At 49.1% G+C, this 8194-nt stretch overlaps 1 pseudogene; it reads right to left on the reverse strand.

Moving 5' to 3' along the window:
- Positions 1-5354: 5354 nt before the first annotated feature.
- On the reverse strand, positions 5355-7427 carry LOC108800941 (annotated as a pseudogene).
- Positions 7428-8194: the final 767 nt, after the last annotated feature.

Here is an 8194-nt window from a genome sequence, read left to right on the forward strand (position 1 = left end):
TTATTCATGTATTTTCCATTCACACACAGCACTCCATGTCTGGCATGATCCATTAACAATGAGCAGCCCATGTTAGCCAAGACCCTCCCATTCTCAGACAACACTCCATATGAGCCCTGTCCCTGTCAGGAAGCAGGGGGTGTTGCCCCTGCTCGGGGGCCACGGGCACGGCGCAGGACACGGGTTTCCCCTCAGCTTGGCAGAACTCCTGGTGCCCGGGTTGCGGGTACGCATGCTCGAGTCGCACGGCGGGTGCGCATGCGCGGTACGCAGGCTGCGCGCGCATCCCCGAGGCACGTGTGTAGCACTCCTGCTCCATTAGGCATCAGGTGTGAGCCTTGCTGGGGGAGGTTCCCTGTACACACCTTCCATCTCTCGCCTGCCATTGGTTCCCGAGGAAGGAAGCCTCCTGGTTGCCTCGGTGACCGGGGGGTGGTCCTAACTCCCCTGGCTATAAAAACCTGGCCTGAGCTCTGGCTTATTGCTGAGTTATTCCACCTCATGGTGTGACATACGAAGCTCCCCTCCTATGTGCCTTGTTGCCTGTTTCCTGAACCCTCTGCTGACCTCCCGTGTACCAACCTTGGACCGCCTATCGTTTCTGACCCTCTGCTGCCTGCCTCGACTTAGGATTACCCTCGACTACCTCTTTGGATTGCCCCCTGGTTACCTTGCCTTCGGACCCTTCCGGCTGCTTCCTGCCAGCGGGTTCCCTCTGTGCTGCTCGCCCGCGGACGCACCTGATATAATAACTCAGCCATTACCATGGAACCCGCAGGAGCGGCTGAGGCCATCACGACCCTCGGCGAACAGCTGGGCCTGATGACACGGGCATTCCAGGAGATGCAAGCCAGCCACGAGCATCTGTTCCGAGGGTGGTCGCACAGGAGCGACGCAACGCGGAAGCCACCGCGCTGCTGCCCTCACCTCCTCCCACTCCGGCACACACAGTAGAACTGGTTACCAGTGAGCCGACGGTGGGCCTCCCAGAGCGGTTTTCTGGCGATCGGAAGAAGTACCGCTCCTTCATCATCTCCTGTGAACTCTTCTTGTCCTGAAACCCCGCACGTAACCCACCGATTACATCAAGGTACGCACGGCTATTTCTCTGCTTTCAGGACCTCCTGTGGGCACATCAGTTGCTGCAGGCCAACGACCCGGTGCTTACAACCTGGGAGTCCTTTGTCACCGCCATGCAGTGGCTCTACGATGACCCGCTACGAGCCTCGACCGCCAGAGGCACCTTGCGTACCCTCCGCCAAGGCAGGCGACCGGTGGAGGAAAATAGACCTGCTTCCTGGGGCCCCATTGCCTTACGGATGCCTGTATAATCTTTCGGAACCCGAAACCAAGGTCCTGATGGCCTATATTGACGAAAGCCTGGCGAAGGGGTTCATCCGCCCTTCCACCTCCCCAGTCGGGGCTGGCATCTTCTTCGTGGGGAAGAAGGATGGCGGGCTCCGGTCCTGCGTGGACTACCGATCCCTCAATGATGTCACCAAGAAAAACCGGTACCCGCTTCCCCTCATCCCTGATCTCCTGGACAGGGTGAAGGACGCCAGGTTCTTCACCAAAATAGACCTCCGAGGTGCCTACAACCTCGTCCGCATCCGGCAGGGCGACGAGTGGAAGATGGCCTTTCGCTCACGGTTTGGGCACTTCGAGTATCTCGTGATGCCCTTCGGGCTCTGTAATGCCCCTGCTACCTTCCAGTGTTTTGTGAACGATGTCTTCCGGGACCTCCTAGATACCCACGTCGTCGTGTACCTTGACGACATACTCGTCTTCTCCCAGACGCTGATGCAGCATGAGAAGCACGTCAAAGCGGTGCTCCACCGTCTCCGGACCCACCAGTTGTACGGGAAGCTTGAGAAGAGCACCTTCGATGCCACGTCCATCGAGTTCCTGGGCTACATCCTATCCCCAGGACACGTGGAGATGGACCCTAAGAAGATTCAGGCCGTCTTGGAGTGGCCCGTCCCCCACAACCGACGGATGGTCCAACAATTTATTGGCTTCGCCAACTTTTACAGGCGGTTCATCCGTGGCTTTTCATCCATCTGTGCCCCCATCACGGCATTAACCAAGAGCGGCACGTCATTCACATGGACCCCGGAGGCCCATCGGGCGTTCCAGCGCCTCAAGCACTTGTTCACCCAAGCCCCTGTCCTGGCACAGCGAAACATCGCTCTTCCGTTCTACCTGGAGACTGACGCCTCCGAAGGGGCGGTCGGAGCCGTTCTCTCTCAGCACCAAGGGGAGAGACAGCTGTTGCACCCCGTTGCCTTCTACTCCCGCAAACTCACCCAGGCCGAGCGCAACTACGACGTGGGCGAGAGGGAGCTGCTCGCCATCAAGAACGCCTTGGAGGAATGGAGGCATTTGTTGGAGGGAGCGGAGAACCCCGTGGTGGTCTACACGGACCACCGTAACCTCGAATATCTCCGCAGCGCCAAGCGCCTGAGACCCCGGCAAGCCCGGTGGGCCCTCTTCTTCACACGCTTCCCTCTACAGATAACCTACCGGCCCGGATCCAAGAACGGCAAGGCCGACGCCCTGTCCCGTATGCACGCCTCTGAGACCGGACCCACGCCTCCAGAGGCCATCCTGCCGGCAGCGTACTTCATGGCCACCCAGCACTCCCTAATCAAGGAAATCCTTGAGGCCGCCCACCTGCTGTTGAAACAGGGGCTACGCTATCACCAGCAGCGGATCTATGTTCCTACATCCCAGCGTGTACCAGTTTTACAGCATTACCATCACCATCCCACAGCCGGTCACAGGGGCCAACGCAACACCAAGGAGTACATCCTACGCCAATTCTGGTGGCCTAATGACGAGTACGAAGTCCAGGATATCGTGGACTCCCGCCGCTGGCGTGGGGTCCTTGAGTATCTCGTCCACTGGAAGGGGTACGGTCCCGAGGAGCGTTCCTGGGAGCCCTCGAGTAACGTCCATGCCGACGCCAAGGTACGGGTGTTCCATCGGGCTCATCCCGAGAGGCCTTCCCAGGGTCGCGTCCGGAGGAGCTTCCTGCCAGCGGGTTCCCTCTGTGCTGCTCGCCCGCGGACGCACCTGATAGTCCCTCCAATTAACAGACAGCACCCTATGTCAACCATGTCTTTCCATTTTAGAAGGACTATCCCATGTTGGCCATGTCTGCCTATTCACAAAGACTGCCCCAGGTCAACCATGCCCCTCCTAGTTATAAAAAAAAAAACAACCGATGTCAGCTATGTCCCCCCATTCACAGACAGAACTACTTGATAGGCATGCCCCTCTCCATTCACACACAGTACTCTATGTCATCCATGTCCCTCCTAATCACAAAGAGTGCCTCATGTCAACCATGCCCCTCCTAGTTATAAAAAAAAACAAACTGATGTCAGCTATGTCCCCCCATTTACAGACATAACTACTTGATAGGCATGCCCCTCTCCATTCACATACAGTACTCTATGTCATCCATGCCCCTCCTAATCACAAAGAGTGTATCATGTCAACCATGCCCATCCTAGTTACAAAAAATACCCCATGTCAGCTATGTCCCTCCCATTTACAGACAGAAACTCCTGTAAGGAATTTTCCAATCAAAGGCATCACCCCAAACCGGCTATGTCCCTGCCATTCACAGACAGAGCCTCCTGTCATCCATGCCCCTCTCTATTCAAAGACAGCGCCCCAGATCAGCACCTATGTCCCTTTAATTCAAAGACAGAACCTCCTGTCATGCATGCCCCCCTCCTTTCAAAGACAGCGCCCAATGTCAGCCATGCTCAACCCATTATCAGACAGCACTTGAGACTCAGATATATCCCTTCCATTCACAGATTGCACTCCATGTCAGCTTTGTATCTCCCATTCACAGATAGCACTCCATGTAAGCATTTCCCTTCTATTCAAAGAAAAGAAGAGATCTGGGGAATGTGTGCCGAGTGCACCGGGATTAACAACACCCTTAAACCTGGGTTTCAGACCTCCAAGTAATGCACCAATAAAGTTATGCTGAAGATCCCATATTTAAGAAGACTGGAAGAGTTTTATCTGTACTTTATTTTGTAGCCACTTGTCAATCAGAAGTATACTTGGATGCAACCAGTATCAACTTTCAGCTTTCATGATGTAACTTGCAGTATGAATTATAACAGCAGAGATACTGGCAGTACTGCAATTGTCTTTGGCAGCAAGTTTTTTTTTATAGACAAACCCCAGTTTTACTTTTTTATATAAGGGTTACACTTCTTCAATAACCTTAAAATGTATGTCTACCCATGCTGGCACGTTTGAGAAACCCCCCCTATAGATACATAGTTACCTAGTTGTTGAGGTTATTATTATTATTATTATTATTATTATTAAACAGAATTTATATAGCGCCAACAGTTTGCGCAGCTCTTTACAATATAAGGAAGACATCATAATCACAAAACAATTCAAGACAAGATGGTAAGGAGGGCCCTGTCCCTGAGGGCTTACAATCTAATGGGGAGGGGCGAGTGATACAAGAGGAGGTAGCTGTGTGGGGATGAATTGTTTGACAATAGTGATATAGTGATATTTCAGTGGTTAGGTTGAGGTGGAATAGGCTTCCTTGAAGAGATAAGTCTTAAGTAGGGTTGCACAGATACCAAGTACAGTACTCGGTGCAAGTACGAGTACATGTACCGATACTTTTGAGCTCCAAGACTACACTAGAGAAAAATTTAAAAATTAGGAGGCAGCTGTCATTTGTAAGGAGCACACGGAGCTCCTGGGATTTGTACATCTCTGTTTTAATGTATGCTTTTGTTTTTATAACTATAAATAAAAGGGATGCACAGATACCAGTTTTGCGAGTACAAGTACTGGTAATTGCCGAGTACTTACAAGTACGAGTACTGATACATTTTTATTTATTGTCATGTGACAGTTTTTCTGAAACAATACAGACTAATGATTTCAGGACAGTGGTGGTGCGCCAGAGCCAGGTCCCAGCTGCAACCGCTGCAACCCTGGTAGTTCTCATGAAAATGCCAAGTATCTGCACTGGTACTCAAAAAGTCTGTGCATCCCTAGTCTTAAGGGATCGCCTAAAGGCAGTCAGAGTGGGAGAAAGACGGACAGGTTGGGCTACAGAGTTCCATAGGATGGGAGAGGCTCTAGTGAAGTAAAGTCTAGTGAATAGAGCAGATAAATTGGCAGATCCTGTATGCTTTCTGTCTATCTCTTCTTTTTCATTCGGTCGGATATTTGTAAATATAGATAGCTTAGTTTATACTTCGCTGATTAAATATACATATTAGGTGCGAGGTATTGCACAAAATTGGTAAGATTTCGGTCTACATATTGCTGCGACTGCTGGTTCAAGGTCTATGTCAGCCCCGGGGGAGCCTGGAAGGTGAAGTTCTGCAGTAGGGATGTGAAGAAGAGGAAAAGCTCCATTTTGGCCAAGGTTTTACCTTGGCCAAAATGGTAAAACCTTTAGTGTACGGCATTTGCTTCCTGTGCTCTGCTTGAGGTTGAGCCGTGCTGATAATCCTATCAATTTAATTTTGAACTTTCTTTTGTATTTCTGGATATTTCATCATTAGCAGTATTGCCAATCTCATTGTGGTGGTAGCTGTGTCCATTCCAGCCATAAAAAGATCATTCACCAAAAAGATTAAGTTATCATTGTGAAAATACTGAGAGGGTTCTGTTTTCCCCCTCTTGCTGCTTCACCAGGAAGGCATCGATAAGATTCCTCTGGTCATTTACTGTAATGCTCGCCTTGGGCGAGGGTCAAATACCCTCTGTGGATCGCAACTGCGGAAGGGAGTGGTTAGAGGAACGGGGATCAGAGTAGCAGCTCCTCCCTGAATTGCCCAGTTTTGGGTATTTAGGCTGCAACACATCACGCCCCGTTTACACAGTAGGAGAATGGAAACTACCGGTTCAAGTATGTTGTAGCAAGAAGTAATAACTGAATGGTTCAAGTATGCAACAGCAGGTGATGGCAATGCACAGGTTCAAGGTTATACACAGCAGGCAATAGTACTGAGGTTGTTCAAGTATGCAACAGCAGGTGATGGGAATGCACAGGTTCAAGGTTATACACAGCAGGCAATAGTACTGAGGTTGTTCAAGTATGCAACAGCAGGTGATGGGAATGCACAGGTTCAAGGTTATACACAGCAGGCAATAGTAAACACTGGTGTAGATTTCTGGTGATGCACAGGAGACCTGCGGCTATTGTTTGCTTAGCCCAGGGTACTTGCGGTTTTGGTGATTGCTTGCGATCCCCAATTTGAAGCACTGGGTCCGTTGGTGTCGAGGCGAGTGGAACGCTGAGTTGATCAGCGTCCTTCCACGATCAACAGAAAGACGCCGATCAACTACCGGGTCACGGCTTTATGCCGAGAGCTGCGTCTTGAAGGGGCGGAGCTCCCCGGCGTGCCTGCGCCCGTTGTAGACGGCTCTGAGGGGAGAGATGAAGGAAGGCCGCAACGCGCCTGCGCGAAGCGACAACGGAGAGCACCACCAGACGTCACCGCCTTCTGACGGAGAGCTGGGGTTACTGATCCGCGATGCGCCTGCGCAGGACCGCGACGGCTACCCGCACCCGGTCCCTGCAGTGTCCGTCTATTACATTTACATCTAGAGTTTTCTTCTGTTCAGTAAATGTTGCTCTTATAAAGATTTTCATGAGGTCCTGGAATTAGGTCAAACAATTTTGGATGGACATTGTACAGCATGGCTATGGGAGAAACCGCAAGGTTCATGCTTTCATCAATTAACCCCATGAGCCTCAGTATAGTGGGATCATCATAATTGAATCGGTGACCAAGCAGTATAGAGATGATTATATTGGCCACTGCAGCATTAATGATGGTCAGAATATCAAAAGGTTTTCCTCCATAAGCTTTTATCGCCTGCACCAAACATTCAGCTTCTTCACAGATCTTGTCTTTTATCGCTTTTTTTCCCCATTCTGTAATCTCGGAGTGTTGAAATGGTGAATCTTCTCATTGCCTTCCAGCTCTCACCATTAGAAAAAATAACACCATTGTCTTTTGCTGTTTTAGCTATTATTGGCAACTCTGGCCTGTTAGAAAATTCTTCACCATGGTTGAGGAGAGCATCTTTAACAGTGTCATAGCCACACAAGAGGATGATTTTTTTAATTCCGAAATGTAAAGTCAATACTGTGCCATACTTCTTAGCCAGCTCAAAAACTGTTTTGTCTGGTTGTTTTCTATCAATCATGTGCAGGTTTCCAATGAGGGGTAAAGGTCTGGGTCCGGGAGGTAAATTCTTGTATTCTTGTCTCTTTTGCTTGCGGTAAATATTGGCCAAGAAGTGGATGACCACGACAGACAAAAGGATTGTGACAAGGTCCATGGTGATTGGGTTGCCAATGATATTGTTGTGTGTTGTCTGTGTTGATCCGGTTGTTCTCCCTTCGGTGTCTCTGCAGTGAGGTTGAATAAAGTCACAGGCCCATCAAGTTCTACCCATTTGAGTATGTACTGTATGTATGTGTTTGTGCGTATGAGTTACTATGAGTCCCCGCACCCTTGTGTATTGTGCTCTCTGATGAAAGCATCTAAGAGAACGGTCTTTCATGAAACCATGCTGGCTGATACTTATGATATCATGATCATAGGCAAATCCGTGAAAGGAGTCCTTTATCATTCCCTCAATTAATTTGCATACTATTTATGTTAGCCTGACGGTCTGTAGTACCCACACACATATTAAACCTTTTTTGAATATTTTTGAACAGTTGCTTTACACCAATCAGTTGTTACTACCCCATTAAGGAGTCCTTAAAAATTAGGTACAACTTTCATGCTATAACTTGGCTTAGCCCGTAGGTGTAAAAACTATCTTGCTACAACTTGGCTTAGCCCGTAGGTGTAAGTTATCTGGTCCTGGGGATTGATTCACATTAAGTTTTTCTATTTACTGTTGAACCCTAACTTCTGTCAACCATAGTGGTAAATTGTGCACATTGATTCTCCCATTCTTTTTATGTTCATTAAATCTATCTTTTTTCGTGACTATACACTGTGGAGAAGAATGTATTTAAAAACCTCATCCTTCTACGTGTCATTTGTGATCAACCTCCTCATCTTTTATGGGACCTACCTGTTCTTTACTTACCGTTTTGCTGTTTATATATATTGGAAGATTTTTATTTTTTTATTGACTATGACAATATGTTTTTTTTTGT

This window comes from Nanorana parkeri, unplaced genomic scaffold, assembly GCF_000935625.1.
Source record: "Nanorana parkeri isolate BGI_ZX_2015 unplaced genomic scaffold, ASM93562v1 scaffold2174, whole genome shotgun sequence".
Lineage (NCBI taxonomy): Eukaryota > Metazoa > Chordata > Amphibia > Anura > Dicroglossidae > Nanorana > Nanorana parkeri.